This window comes from Aquarana catesbeiana, linkage group LG07, assembly GCF_042186555.1.
Source record: "Aquarana catesbeiana isolate 2022-GZ linkage group LG07, ASM4218655v1, whole genome shotgun sequence".
NCBI lineage: Eukaryota > Metazoa > Chordata > Amphibia > Anura > Ranidae > Aquarana > Aquarana catesbeiana.
In genome coordinates, this window is record NC_133330.1 from 149,747,532 (window position 1) to 149,764,162 (window position 16,631).

The window sequence follows — 16,631 nt, forward strand, 5'->3', positions numbered from 1 at the left end:
TGTGCATTTACTAAAACTAGTGCAAACAGAATCTGGTGCAGCTGTGCATAGTAACCCATCAATTTCTAATGTCGACTTGTTCAATTAAAGGAGACGTTGGCCTTTTTTTTTCAAAAACCATACTTTCCTAGGTGGATGCAGCATCTGTCCCCTGTCAGCTCTAAGACTGAAAACCGAGTGATCAAACACTGTTGATTGCTTAATTCTCAGAGCTCCATGAGCAGAGAGCTGGTGACTATAAGTCAATGCTCTCTGCTCTGCCAAGACCCCCCCCCATCACTGGAGCACTGAACTGTAGAGGGACAAAAGCGGCCTCAGGTTCTCAGTGGCTTGCTGAGAGGCTGAGCCATGTGGCGGTCCAGGCATGTGGGCAGATCCCGACTTTTTTGTTGCGATCTTGCCTGAGCCTGGACTGGCTCTGTGAGGTCAGCCGACAGCGAGCTTCTGCTGAAAATGGGCCACAGGAGTGCAGAAAGGACTGCACTCCTGTGATCCACAGGAGAGGTACAGCCAAATGAGCTTTGGCTGTACTTCTCCTTTAAGCTTTGACAAAAAAGCCTGAAAGCTTATTGGTTACTATGCACAGCTGCACCATATTCTGTGTGCACCAGTTTTAGTAAATCTCTCCTATAGTTACATACTGTAGTTGGTAAGGTTAAATAAATACAGCAGTCCATCACATTCAACGTGTGTCTGTGTGTTTATGTTAATACAATTTCCCATATCCCTATACTGTATATATTGTTTGCTAAGATACCTAAGAGTTTTTTAAATTTTCCCATTTCCCACTTCACACCAACAACTGTGGAAGGGAATTCCACATCCTTATTTCTCTGACAGTAATGAACCCCTTATGCAGTTTAACCGCTTCAGCCCGGGAAGATTTTACCCCCTTCTTGACCAGAGCAATTTTTTTTTGCAATTCGGCACTGAGTCACTTTAACTGACAATTCCGCGGTCGTGCGACATTGCGCCCAAACAAAATTGAGGTTTTTTTTCCCCACAAATAGAGCTTTCTTTTGGTAATATTTGATCACCTGTGTGGTTTTTATTTTTTGTGCTATAAACAAAAAAGGAGCGACAATTTTGAAAAAAACACAATATTTTTTACTTTTTTGCTATAATAAATATCCCCCAAAAATATATAAAAAAACATTTTTTTTTCCTCAGTTTAGGCCGATATGTATTTTTCTACATATATTTGGTAAGAAAAATTGCAATAAGCGTATATTGATTGATTTGCGCAAAAGTTATAACGTCTACAAAATAGGGGATAGTTTTATGGCATTTTTATTATTAATTTATTTTTTACTAGTAATGGCGGCAATCTGCGATTTTTATCAGGACTGTGACATTATGGCGGACACATTTTTGGGACCATTGGCATTTATACAGCAATCAGTGCTATAAAAAATGCATTGATTACTGTAAAAATGTCATTGGCAGGGAAGAGGTTAACACTAGGGGGCGATCAAGGGGTTAATTGTGTTCCCTGGGAGGTGATTCTAACTGAAGGGGGAGGGGACTGTGTAGGGGAGATGACAGATCGCTGTTCATACTCTGTATGAACAGACGATCTGTCTTTTCTCCCCTCAGAGAGCCGGAAACTTTGTGTTTACACACACAGATCCCGGTTCTCTGTGTGTCAGCCGCGATCACGGGAACCCAGCGGTGATCATGACTGCCGGGCACTTTCAATCAGCTCGGGGGGAGAGCAGAGGGTGGCGCACGCGCGCCCCTAGTGGCCACAGGGTGAAGCAATGTTACATAACGTCGCTTCGCCCAGCCGTGCCATTCTGCCACAGTACAACTGCGGCTGCTGGTCGTCATGTGGTTAATGTTAAACCGCTTCCCATCCAATTTTATTGAGTGGCTATGTGTCCTCCTTGGCGACCTGAGACTGAATAGTTTTCCCCCTACACTAGAATCACCATTGAGATATCTGTACATCACTATCATATCTCCTCTAAAAGAAAACTCCACTTTTGTTGAGAAAAAACATTCCCCTCTGGTTGATCTGTGTAGATTGCAGGGATTTTAACACATTTTGTTGCAGATTCCTACCTTTTGTCTGAAAAAATAGTTGTTTGTCTGTGTCCATGTCCAGAGTGAATCTGTATGGGAGTAGTTTTATAATTATCAATCAGCTGCTGTACCTGCAGGGCTGTACCTGCAGGGCTCTAATGAGGAAAGCTGCAGGGTCTGCATTTCTTTAGACGTGATTTCCCTTTGAGACTACCACACCAAAAATGACATTTTTATTGCAGGCGATGCTCAAAACCTGATTTGTATTTTAGTGCAGACTTCTGGGAAAATCAGTAAGCCAATCACACAAGCAGAAAATGGAATTTCTGGGGGGCGTTCTGTATACCATCTGTGTACAGAATACCTGCAGGTAGTTATATTGCATTGCATTCTACAGAAAATTACAGTGCTGCAGATTGAAAAGGAAAGGTAATTTATTATCATTCAAATACAATATGAAGACAATATGTCACAATTTTTAATTTTTTTGCAAATATTTTTTCCCACGAAAGTGAAGTTACCCTTTAAGCAAATCTTTCCCAGGGAGAATAAGTTTAAAGCTTGTAGTCATTCCATATAACTGAGGTGCTCCAGTCCCTTCTCTGGACTCTCTCCAGTTCCAGCACAATCTTCTTGAGGATGATGACCAGAACTGGACAGCATACTCGAAATGTGGCCAAACTAGGATTTTGCAAACTGGTAGAATTATAGTCTTTTGATACTCTTTTTAATGCATGCTAATAGTCTGCTAGCTTTGCTTGCCGCAGCCTGGCATTGCATGCTATTGCTGAGCGTGTGATGTATTAGGACCCCCAGGATGTTTTTTCATCCTGGATTCCGCCAAAGATTCTCCCTCTAGCTAGTTACTTGCATTCATATTTTTAGCCCCAAGTGCATTACTTTACATTTTTTCAACATTAAACCTCTTTTGCCATGTAGTTGTCCACCCCTTTATTTTATTGAGGTCTTCTTGTTAAAAATGTATATCCTGCTCTGAAGTTATTAACCTGCTTAGGTTTGTATCATCATTAAACATTGAGATTGAACTATTTATACCAGCCTCTATATCATTTATGAATAAATTAAACAGAATTGGCCCCAGGACAGAGCTCACAACTCCAGACCATTCTAAGTACACATTATTTATCACCGCCCTTTAGATGTGCGTTAACCAGTAGAAATATCTCTCCAGGTACATACACTATCATCCATGCCAACGGACTTCAATTTGTAAATATAGCATTTATTGGGAACTGTATTGAATGTTTTTGCAAAACCTAGATACACCACGTTCACAGGACTTCATATATTTAGATAACAGCTCACTTCCTCATAGAATGTTAACAGATTATCCCTTCCAAAAATTTACATTCTCCTGATCATTCTTCATGGGTTCAATATGGTCTGGTCTTGCTTTCTTACCAATAATATATTTTAAAAAGTCTGGCTTTTTTTTCTACTCTCCTCCACTATGTGATTCTTGTGGTCTATTTTAGCTGCCCTGATTGTGCTCTTACATTGATTAATGCATTCCCTGTAGTGTTGGAATGTCGACCATGACCCCTCGCTCTTATTATTTTGTAAAGGCCATTTTCCTCTTTTATATGCCTGTATTACCCCCCAGTGACCACTGGAGGGTACTCTGCCACGCCAGCGGCCAGCTCCAGGTGTCTGTGCCTAGTGGACATGCTCGTGCTGACCAGCGTGGTGACTGTGCGCATGACATCGGCGGTTACATGCCTGGACACCAGGGAGACCACATGGCGATCACCATTAGATAAACAGTGAGTAGCAGCGCTAAATAAACTAAATAACATACACCAGTGATATTGAAATCAGCAGTATAAAAAACAATATGAAACGTCCATGAATGTGGATAAGTAGTGCTTCAAGGATCAGCCAAAAGGTTTGCAATACAGTCCAAAATAGTGAATTTTGTCCTCCACCGCACCACCAGTGATAAACCATAAAAAATGCTCGCTTACCAGATGGCAAGCTATAAACGTTTGCGACCTATACCCGGCCAGGGCCTTTATCCAAATGAGGGGCCACAGGAGGACTCCAGGTAAAACCCTTCTAGATGATCAGCATGGGGAACGCCAAACTAATCAGCCAAAGATCGTGACAGGATGGAATATGGTGGTATTCAGATGTTCCCAGAACAAGAAAGGATCACCATAGCATAATACTGTTACACATCATTTATTCAAATAAAAGAAAGCCACTTACAATGTTTCGAAGCAATAAAAACAAAACAGCCGGCCAGCTTGTATGGACACCCGTCCCTTCGAACAGTTCACGCGAGACGTCAGCACGTCAGCTCCTCCCGACGCGCGCTTCGTCACACAATGACGTCGTCTGGGGCACGGGCGATGCACTGACGTGTCGCGTATAAGTAACAACAAAGTAAACCAAGCCTCGATGTGAGTCCGGACTAGGAAATCATCTAGCGTTCCACCTAAGAGCATGGCAAGAGTGCCGATCCGCCATATTGGACACTGGAAAAGTGACCACCTACGGCGGGGCAGACAAATAATACAAACATAACCCGAAGGTGTTAAAAGTCCCCCATGTAAATTAATTAGCAACTACATGGCACCAGTCATGTTAGACTTCTACACCGAGAGAAGACCATAGGGACTGCTCGGGATTACTAATAAACAATTTCTTAAAGAATTAAAAATAGGGTATTAAAGAGGGCAAAGAGAACCAAATTAGACATAACAAAAACATACGGATATTAATAAAAATGGAGAATAATAGTAAAAAATAGGGTGTTTACCAAATAATGGGCAAACAACTCCCTAAAAACAATATTTAGTAGTTGAGCAAAATCCTATCAAGATAGGGCCCTATAAGGTCTTTGTGAGTAAACCACATATACCAGATGAGTGGCCACTAGCCTTCACCCCCCTGCAAAAAAAATTATAGAAAAAACTGACACCCCATTAATGCAGTAACAAGGACAAAAATGATTTCCTATGGCCCACATCGAGTCTGGTTTGTATCACACAAATGGGTCAGATAACAAAACCTATAAAAAACATACACTAGGATATCCAATTGACGGAATATCAGACAGGAGTAAAGATTTCATCATAATGAAAAGCTAAAAAAGAAAGGAATAAAAATAAAGGTACAATTACAGATTAAGAATTAAACACCAGGAAGTACAGATGTAAACTCCTCCCACTACCCCAAACAAGAAACGCCCTCAAGAGTTGTCTATGAAGGCATTTGTGTCAATATCCACGTTAAGTCCATACGGGGTATAGCATTTAATTTTGTGGATCCATAGCATCTCAAGTCTGGAAATACTCCTGACCAGAGAGCTACCCCTCCAATGTGGTCGATATTTATCAATCCCCAAGAAAATAGTGTTAGAGGGATCTTTGTTGTGTGTAGTTAAATAATGCTTAGAGACTGAATGTTTTGGGAATCCATTTTTAATATTAGTAATATGCTCGTTGAGTCTGACGGAGAGGGGTCGCCTAGTCCTGCCCACATACTGTAACCCGCAAGGGCACTGGAGCAGATAGACGACCCCCTCCGTCGAGCATGTAATAAATGGCTCAATATTATGTTCCATTTGTGTACTGTGAGCAGTAAACCTGTGGGTGCGTTTTTGTGTGCCTATATTAATGGAGCACACTCGACATCTACCACATTTATAATATCCTGTCAGATTACCAAAAAAACAGGGTTTTGTAACAGGGGGATCCAAAACGTTGGGGGCCAATCTGTCTTTAAGACACAATGCTCCTCTGAATACCACCTGTTGTCTGGCGGGTAAGATGGATTTAAGGATATGATCATTTTCCAAAATGTACCAATGTTTCCGTATCAAGTTTTTAATACTATTATGCTGCACAGAATAGGTAGTAATAAATGGGATACGAGAAGAGTCTCACTCACGAGATGGCCTAACACCCAATAGTTCACTTCTATCCAAATTGTTAACTGCTTCCAAGGTGGATTTCAAGGATTCTAGGGGGTAACCCTTCTCCAGGAATCTTTCAATCAGTACGTCTGCCTGTTCCAAAAATGTTGTAGCATCTGAGCAGTTCCGCTTGAGATGCGTAAACTGGCTTTTAGGCACAGACTGGAGCCATAATTTATGGTGGCAACTATCAATAGAAATATAAGAGTTGCGGTCCATGCTTTTAAAAAATGTGGAGGTGGTAAACTGGTTATGACAGATGGTTATATTTAAATCTAAAAAGTTAATATCAGATTGACTAGCCTCAAAGTTCAAAAAAATCCCTCTGGTGTTCCTATTAAGGTCTTCCATGAAGAGGTCTAATTCATTCCGAGGTCCATCCCACAGGAGGAGGACGTCGTCAATGTACCTGGCCCACAGCTTAAGCTGGGGCCTCTGGCAAACATTGACGACATCCTCCTCCCACAGGGCCATAAAGAGGTTAGCGAGGCTGGGGGCATATTTAGCCCCCATAGCCACTCCCCGGTCTTGACAATAAAACTGTTTGTCAAACCAGAAATAGTTGTGTGACGCCGCATATCTCAAAAGATCCATGATGAAATTAATTTGTTCATCATACAACTCCGAATCTCACCTCAGATAGTACTCAACAGCAAAGAGGCCTAAATCATGGTGTATTATCATGTACAAAGATGTCACGTCTGCGGTAACCATCCACATAGACGGAGTAGGGGTATGATTGGGCAATATGTTAATCACATGCTTTGAATCTTTAATAAGGGAAGGCATTTTAGCAACTAAAGGCTGTAAGAAGAAATCTATATACTTGCCCATCCGGGACGTGAGGGAATCTATCCCACTCACAATAGGACATCCCGGGGGGCAAGTAAGATGTTTGTGAACCTTAGGTAAATAGTATATAACAGGCGTACGAGGTGCCTTTGGAATGAGATAAAGCCTCTCCTTTTTATTGATGATCCCTTGTGAAAAACCATTATCTACTATCTTGGTTAATTCACCAAGATAGGAGCTCTTGGGGTCTGATTTCAAGGGAGTGTAAGTATCCCTATCGTTCAGGATCCTATACATCTCCGCTAAATAATCTCACCGGTTAAGAATGACAATCCCCCCCCCCCTTGTCAGCAGGTCTGATGACTATCTCATTATTATTACATAATGAGTCAAGGCCTGCCTGAAACTCCCGATTATTTCTTGCCCTCTTAATGGGCATCTTTCCAAGATCTCTAAGCAAAACATCTCTAAATACTTTTACAGACGGAGCCATCGCCCCAGGGGGGTTGAACAAAGAAACGTTGGCAAGTCCGGTATGTTGGTAATCATTAAACAAATCCCTTCTTTCAGTAATTGGATTGGAAAGCATATATCTTTTGACATTGACTCTACGGATAAATTTATGAACATCCATATAAGTTTCGAATTTATTAAGCTTTCGGGGGGGTGCAAACTTAAGACCCTTATCAAGTACCTATTTCTCTTTCTCATTTAAAATGACTACTTAAATTAAAAATACCTTTCCCAACTAAAGTTTTTTTTCTTTTTTGTTCGTATTCGTCTGCCACCTCTGGTTCCTCTTCTTGATCTGCGGTTCTCTTGGTACCCTGGTTGGGCCTGTGAAAACCCCATTGTTGGGAGTCATGGCCTACAGGGGCTAAATTATTAGGGTTCATCCCCCCACCATTCTTGGAATAATGGGGTAAGCTCGAAGCTTCTCTATTCTTAGTGGGGTAGGGATTACCGCTACCCTCAGCAAATTCAACTACTGGACCATCCAGGTCACGTAGAGGAAAGAATCTATTTTGCATATTGCCACCAAAACCAAAACAGTTATCAGTGGCATTTGTACCAGATGCATTTTGGTAATTATCAATCGGAAACTGTGGGTAGTAGTAATCCGAATTGTTGGAACATGGTACCCCATCTCATGCCAGGGGTGGACCTCTAGGCCCACCAGTTTGAGAATAATAAGGTCCCCGGACAGGGGGACCTCCATGGTTATAACCAGCACCATGGTAGGAGGTATCCTGTGGGTGAGGGGTACATCCCTGATTTTGATTAGGGCCATAATAGGGGATGTTGGGATTCCGGCCACCTCTATTTCCTTGGTTAGGTTTAGAGGGGCGTTGGGAGGGACCAGGCTGGTGATTCTGTGATGGACCTCCTCTGCCTTGATTGTAATATCTATGGGGGGATTGATAGGAACCCCTTCTCCCCCTATCATTATTCTTGTAAGAATTATTGGGAATAGGTAATTTGACCTGGTTGGAATTAGCTACAGGGGGGGCTGTTTCCATTGTGGTATTGTCCTGACTGGCATTAGCTGTTAGCAATTTTTTTTGCCATTCAAACACAACCCCAACACGGTAAGCCAGGTCTCTGTTGTATTTTTTCTTTTTCTTATACTTCTGTTCCCTGTCCTCTTTTTCTAAAATGTTTAGTAAACCTTGTGACTTATCTTTATATTCCGCAGTATCTTGAAGCGGGGTTAGTTTTTCTTTAAGAGTTTTAATTTCTTCATCTAACCGTGAAAGTTTCACCAGCTTTCTTTCGATCAAAAATCTCAGGAGACCAACCCCAGCTTCATTAAAGTATTTGTACCAATCTTCTAATTGGATATCACCTTTTTGTGGGCTAACCTCCCACCTTAAACTTCTGGGGACCATATTCAGCTTGACGTAGGTCTCCAAGTATGCAACATACCATTTAGTATGGGTCTCTGATATAGTGAGGTTTTTTAATCTAGTAAAGAGGCCACTAAGGTCCCCCTCCTCCTCCTTATAGGGTTCAAACACCCCATTAGTGTTGACCTTTTTGGAGGCCCTGTAATCAAAAATATTCATTAACCAACCAATGGATACTAAAAACAACAAAAAAAAATTATATTATAATGAAGGTAAGCTGCAGTATGTGGGTATCAGATAAACACAATAAACAAGCAAGAAATACCACGCTGTGATTAAATTAAAATAGACCAATTAATTGTGTTGACAAAAATCAAGGAAATTCTAAAGAGCTGCTGCTAGGAGTGAGATACACACAAACATAAATAAACAGTGAGTAGCAGCGCTAAATAAACTAAATAACATACACCAGTGATATTGAAATCAGCAGTATAAAGAACGTCCATGAATGTGGATAAGTAGTGCTTCAAGGATCAGCCAAAAGGTTTGCAATACAGTCCAAAATAGTGAATTTCGTCCTCCACCACACCACCAGTGATAAACCATAAAAAATGCTCGCTTACCAGATGGCAAGCTATAAACGCTTGCGACCTATACCCGGCCAGGGCCAGGATCACCATTAGATGTTCTGCATCATGGCATTTGGGGAGGGGATGGAAAGGGTATCTGCGCAACTCAAATCACCTGCTCAAGTTCTCACTTGTTTTGAGGTCCACCCCTAATTAAGAAGCACATATATATATATATACATCCAGAGAGGCCTTTGATTAACCATATGTGAGAGCAGTCTATATACGTTTCTTGTATGCAGTAAAGTCACAGCTACAAAATACTTTGAACTTGGAATCAAGCTTATTCTGCAGTCAAGGCAACTTCTAATTATAGTCTTGTGCCTATTTAAATATTTGTTATATGATTAGGGCCAGAGTGGCTAGTTAACACTACCAGTTATTTTTTTACACATATATTTTCAGAAACGCCTACTATGATGTCACTCTCTTAACATACTATATTACATCTCTCTGTCATTTTTTGTAAACAGTTTCAGACTGGGTAATCACACATAGGATACACACCATTTGTGTTACATGAAGTGTGATAATTAAATGAGCCTCATTTTGATTATTAATAATTTATATTGCAGATGCGCACTTGTCCTTTATGCCCCTCCCATTCCGCGGGTGTTATCTCCTATAGGTTGGAGTGGACCCATTTGCAGCTTCTGGTCAGGCAACCATCTGGAAACAACCCTGCCTTTGTGTTTTTAAAGCTTGCTCTGGCCAAACCTAACCTCCTTACGAAAGGTATGATTTCCCTATGGTTGGTGAAATCAGTTCACAGTTTGACATATCATTTTCATGTAATTTTTTTCATTTGATATGTTCTATGATTTAGATGTCCTCATCCCCCTGAGGAAGATTTGGACTATCACAATCGAAACACATTGGGGTCCCTTGGGCAGTAATAGTAAGTTTAAAATTTCTATGTATAAACTGTTATCTGCCTGTATAGTAAAGTTGTCTTTTGCTGTTGAGGTTATGCATACCAGAGCTCATGTTTGTGTTGAATTTTAAAAAATTTTGTATCAAAAAAAACTTTTTTCTGCACACTAATCTCTGTATTGGTTTCATCCTTTTTGCTGCCTTTGGGAGCACTTTCTGTTTTGTTATTAGTATTTTTGGGTCAAGCAGCACTTCTTTCACCCATGTATGTGGGTACTTTTCAACTTTTATATGCCTTTTTACTCTAAAGTTTAGCTGCCCAAGTTTAACCTTAGCTCTTTCACATTTGTTGCCCATTGGAATACACTGGCTTATGCCTTTATTTAATATGTTCTTAAAGCGCTCCCATTTTTCCTCAGTGTTCATTGCTTCTAGAATTTAATCCTATTTAACTTCTTGATGCTGGCTGCACACATATATGCGGCCCTGTGTAAACTACTTACCGTGCTGAGAGCGCACTCCCTGCAAGCTCCCAGCACAGTAGCCGGCGGGGATTGATAAGCTTCCATTGCATACTTGCAATCGGGAGCTTTCTAATCATGTGACCGCTGTGACAGTGTCAGGTCACCTTGAGGCTAGGTGACAGATGCACTCTGTAGGAGTCAGAAGTGCACAACAAGGTATCGGACCCTAGGACTGACTGCTGCGGATTAAACCCTGGGAGGTTCAGGAAGCAGGTCTACTGGATCACTGACACAGATCCCACTGGGAGCTAGAGCATAGATTCCCCAGGGCGCGGAGTCTAAGAGCCAGCAGGTGTTCACCAGAGCCTTTAGTGGTAAGGATGGACTGGGCTGAAGTCTGGCTCCAGGTCGCAGCCCCCAGGGTCTCACAGCTCACGCTCACGGTAGACTACAGGAGAAGAGGAAGGAGGCAGCAGGCTGGAACAACAAGGAAATTAAGGGACAAGCCAAGGTCGGGGCCACAAGCAGACAAGGACAACAGAGTTCACGCCAAGGTTCAGGGTCACAGGCAAGCAGGGATGGTCGGGGACACACCAAAGGTCAGGGTCACGAGCAGACAGGAATAGTAAGAACAGGCCAAAGTCATTAACAGGAATCAGAGGAGAGGTTATAAAACCAGTCAGGGGAGAGGCAGCTAGTCTTTAGAGAGGAATACATGGAGACAGGTAAGCTGACAAAGAAACTCTATTGCATAACCATGACAGTACCGCCCCTCTTATGAGGCCTCCCCCGCCTGGGCCCTGGCTTAAAGGAAAACTCCAGATGAAACCTCCTCAACAGGCGAGGCGCAAAGATCTCGGATGCAGTGATCCAAGACCTCTCCTCAGGACCAAACCCTTCCCAATGTATGAGGTACTGAAGAATGCCTCTAGGGCGTCGGGAATCGAGTACTTGACTAACCTCGTACTTAAGATAATCCACAGAGACCGAAACTGAGGTAGGGAGAGGACGAGAGGACTTTTTGAGGGCTAAAGGCTTCTTAGGAATGGGTAAAGGCATAAGAAGACCATCAGGAGTCTGAGCAAGGTCCCCCAGACCCTTGGGCATAGGCTGAACTGGTGCAGAGGCTGACTGAACAGCATTGCCAGGTGCAGCGACCACCAGAATCGCATCACAGGGCGTAGCGACTGTGGAACTGGTAGACGAGTCAGCCTGGGTGTGCGTGCAAGGGGGTCCAGGAACAGGCAAAGGTAAATGACCATGCAAACTGGAATGAATGATCGGCTCAAGTTTACAGGTGGGCTCCTCATCCAGAGTACCACATGACCCAGAGAGTGCCTCAGCCTGACTATTGCAGGAGACATTCCAGAAATCGCTATATGCAGCGGGAAGAGCAGAAGATACTGGGATGGTGGCAACAGGAAGTTTCTCTTTTGGGGTAACCTTGAGTAGGCAGGAAGAGGAACAGGAGGAACCCCAAGCCAGGATCCATCCAGCAGTCCAGTCAATGTGTGGAGAATGGAACCGTAACCAAGGAAGACCTAATATGATAGAAGATGAAGCTTTAGGCAAGACAAGGAAAGATATCCACTCCTGGTGGAGTGTCCCTACCGACTTCTTAACAGGAAGGGTCTGGAAGCGACTAGGACCCCCTAGGAGAACATTGCCATCAATCGCCAAGACCACCAATGGCGTTGAAAGGGGCAAAAGGGTAAGTCTCATGGAAGATGCAGTTTCCCAATACATGAAATTGCCAGCGGCTCCGGAATCCAGATGTGCCGAGACCGAATGAGAGGAAGCGCCGACATGAAGGAACACAGAAAGAAGAAGATGAGAAGGTGAAGGTGATACTTCAGGGTCTAATACTCCACCTTCCAGATGTATTAGCCCCGATCGTTTTTCCGGACGAAGAGAACAAGTGTCACAGTAGAGACTCAGGCCCAGAGTTCTGCGCCTGGCGCATTCTTCAAGAGACAACTTGGTCCAGCCCAGCTGCATAGGTTCCTCAGTGGGTAGGGGGTGCTCCTCGGATCAAAGACAGGGGACTGGGAGCTCAAGCTGCCTAAGGAACGGGGAGTGCTGGCGTCTTTTTTCCAGGGCCCTCTCCTGAAAGCGAATATCGATCTGGTTACACAAGGTGATGACAACGTCCAGATTAGCAGGAAGGGATCTTCCTGCTAATTCATCCTTCACTCTATCAGAGAGGCCATGTAAAAAGGTTGCAACTAGGGTCTCATTATTCCAGCTCATTTCAGCTGTGAGGATACGGAACTGAAGAGCATACTGTCCCACAGAAGCGGACCCTTGAAGGAGACGTAAAAGAGCGCTAGCCGCTGAGGAGACACGACCCGGTTCCTCGAAGATATTCCAAAAAAGTTTCAAGAAATCAGACAGGCTAGAAACCACTGGATCATTCTTATTAAATTGACAAGTTGTGTAAAAAGATGCATTTTCTTCCATGCATTTTTCAAAAACTTGTGGCAAAAAACTACATTTTCAATGGACTCATAATGCCTTTCAGAAAATACATTAAAGTGTTTGCTTTCCAAAATGTGGTAATTTTGTGGTCATTTCCACTGAAATTAGATGCTTAATTTATGCTCCTTGAAAGCCCAAAGGAGATCATTGGATGAAAAAGTCTCAAACATGTGGTATCTCCATACTCTGGAGGCATACCAAAATGGGTTTTGGACTGCAATTATAAGTATGCCTATGGTGTGTGTGTGTGTGAGAGAAATAACTTGTTAAAATGACAACTTTGTAAAAAAAAAAAACAGATTTTATTTAATTTTCGAATTTTCCGAAAACTTGTGACAAAAAAATTACAAAAACCCCCCATGCCACTTACTAAATACTTTGGATTGACTACTTTCCAAAAAGGGGTAATTTGGGGGGGGTTTCTATTGCCGAGTATTTTAGGGCCTCAAGAATTTATTAAGGCAGTCAGTACATCAGGATTGATTAACTGTAATTTTCAAATATATATATCATAGTTTGTAAATTCCATAACTGTGACACATACTAAATAATATACACCGATTTGGGTTATTTTTACCAAAGAAATGTAGCATAATACATTTTGGCCTTAATTTCTGAAGAAAAAATATTTATTTGCAAAATTTTAGAAAAGAAAAATTTTATTTTTTTATTTACTTATTTTAAATCTTTGTTGTTTTTTTTTTTTCATTTATATATAAAAAAGAATTTTAAAAAATGCAGTGGTGATTAAATTCTACCAAAAGAAAGCTCTATCATTCTCAAAAAAGCATAAAAAATGAATTTGGGTACAGTGTTGCATGCCTGAGTAATTGCCATTCAATGTGTGAAGGGGGTGAAAATGTCTGGTCTTGAGGTGGTTAAAGATAAAGTTACCCTGTCACCACATGGTCACTTCTAAACACAAGGCAGCCTGTAATAGAAAAGGTGATATACTGTACATACACTGTTAGCCTGTGTTCTTAAAAGCTGCAGTTTTTCTGCTCCCTGTCCACTGTATGCATTTAGCACTTCCAGCTGTGCACAATATCTGCTCCCCCATTACACGCTAAGCTTCCTTCTGTGAGCTTGTAACAAATGGAGTACGAGTTGGCAGGAGAAACCACAGCATGCAGCAGGGGTAGCAGGTATTTGACCCACGCAAAAAGGTATGAGCATATGGGTTACCAGAAAGGTACATACAGTCAGGTCCATAAATATTGGGATATCGACACAATTCTAATCTTCTTGGCTCTATACAACACCACAATGAATTTGAAATGAAATGAACAAGATGTGCTTTAACTGCAGACTTTCAGCTTTAATTTGAGGGTATTTACATCCAAATCAGGTGAACGGTGTAGGAATTACAACAGTTTGTATATGTACCTTCCACTTTTTAAGGGACCAAAAGTAATGGGACAGATTAACAATCATCCATCAAACTTTCACTTTTTAATACTTGGTTGCAAATCCTTTGCAGTCAATTACAGCCTGAAGTCTGGAATGCATAGACATCACCAGACACTGGGTTTCATCCCTGGTGATGCTCTGCCAGCCCTCTACTGCAAATGTCTTCAGTTCCTGCTTGTTCTTGTGGCATTTTCCCTTCAGTTTTGTCTTCAGCAAGTAAAAATGCATGCTCAATCGGATTCAGGTCAGGTGATTGACTTGGCCATTGCATAACATTCCACTTCTTTCCCTTAAAAAACTCTTTGGTTGCTTTCGCAGTATGCTTCGGGTCATTGTCCATCTGCACTCTGAAGCGCCATCCAATGAGTTCTGAAGTATTTTGTTGAATATGAGCAGATAATATTGCAGATAATAAACACTTCAGAAAATACACTTCATAAATATAAGAGAACCAGTTCCATTGACAGCCATACATGCCCACGCCATGATACTACCACCAGCATGTTTCACTGATGAGGTGGTATGCTTTGGATCATGAGCAGTTCCTTTCCTTCTCCATACTCTTCTCTTCCCATCACTCTGGTACAAGTTGATCTTGGTCTCATCTGTCCATAGGATGTTGTTCCAGAACTGTGAAGGCTTTTTTAGATGTTGTTTGGCAAGCTCTAATCTGGCCTTCCTGTTTTTGAGGCTCACCAATGGTTTACATGTTTACTCTGGTGAAGTCTTCTCTTGATTTTTGACTTTGACACACATACACCTACTTCCTGGAGAGTGTTCTTGATGTGGCCAACTGTTGTGAAGGGTGTTTTCTTCACCAGGGAAAGAATTCTTTGGTCATCCACCACAGTTGTTTTCTGTGGTCTCCCGGGTCTTTTGGTGTTGCTGAGCTCACCGGTGCATTCTTTCTTTTTAAGGATGTTCCGAACAATTGATTTGGCCACACCTAATGTTTTTGCTCTCTCTCTGATGGGTTTGTTTTGTTTTTTCAGCCTAATGATGGCTTACTTCACTGATAGTGACAGCTCTTTGGATCTCATATTGAGAGTTGACAGCAACAGATTCCAAATGCAAATAGCACACTTGAAATGAACTCTGGACCTTTTATCTGCTCCTTGTAAATGGGATATTGAGGGAATAACACACACCTGGCCATGGAACAGCTGAGTAGCCAATTGTCCCATTACTTTTGGTCCCTTAAAAAGTGGGAGGCATGCATACAAACTGTTGTAATTTCTATACCATTCACCTGATTTGGATGTAAATACTCTCAAATTAAAGCTAAAAGTCTGCAGTTAAAGCACATCTCGTTTGTTTCATTTCAAATCCATTGTGGTGGTGTATAGAGCCAAAAAGATTAGAATTGTGTTGATGTACCAATATTTATGGACCGGACTGTATATCGCCTCTTCCATTACAGACTGTGTGTAGAAGTTACCCTGTGGTGACAAGATCACTTTAAGTATATTCCAAACGAAATGATCTTACCCTTTTTGCCCCCCCCCAAGCCCTTACTTACCCAGTTGTTGCAGCCCCTAACTCGCCACAATGTATATCCCCTCCTGTCCACTGTTTGCTATTCATAGACTTCTTTGGGACTGTCTACCAAGCATCTCCTGCCTTGGTAGAAAGCCCCATAGAAGTCCGTGAGGAGCTACTGACTACACACAGACAGTAGGAAGAATATCCAGGCTGGCAGGTGGTAAATATTTCACTGAGCTGCATCTGCAAAAACTCTAATGCCGCGTACACACGAGTGGACTTTTCGACCAGACTGGTCCGACGGTCTATCCGATGCACTTTCAGCGGACTTCCGACAGACTTTCCTAACGAACGGACTTGCCTACACACGATCACACCAAAGTCAGATGGATTCGTACGTGATGACGTACGACCGGACTAAAATAAGGAAGTTGATAGCCAGTAGGCAATAGCTGCCCTAGCGTCGATTTTAGTCCATGAGACTAGCATACAGACTAGTGGATTTTTCGACCGGACTCGAGTCCGTCGGAAAGATTTGAAACATGTTTTATTTCTAGGTCTGTCGGACTTTTGGGGAAAAGAAGTCCGCTGGAGCCCACACACAATCGAATTGTCCGACAGAGTCCGGTCCGCCGGACCAAGTCTGCTGGAAAGTCCGCTCGTGTGTACGCGGCATAAGCATGCAGTTTGG

General features: G+C 42.2%; 1 protein-coding gene across 1 annotated transcript in view; it reads right to left on the reverse strand.

The window, feature by feature from the left end:
• Positions 1 to 16,631, reverse strand: part of GSG1 (germ cell associated 1) — a 351,754-nt gene that overhangs the window by 181,126 nt on the left and 153,997 nt on the right. The window lies entirely within an intron of this gene.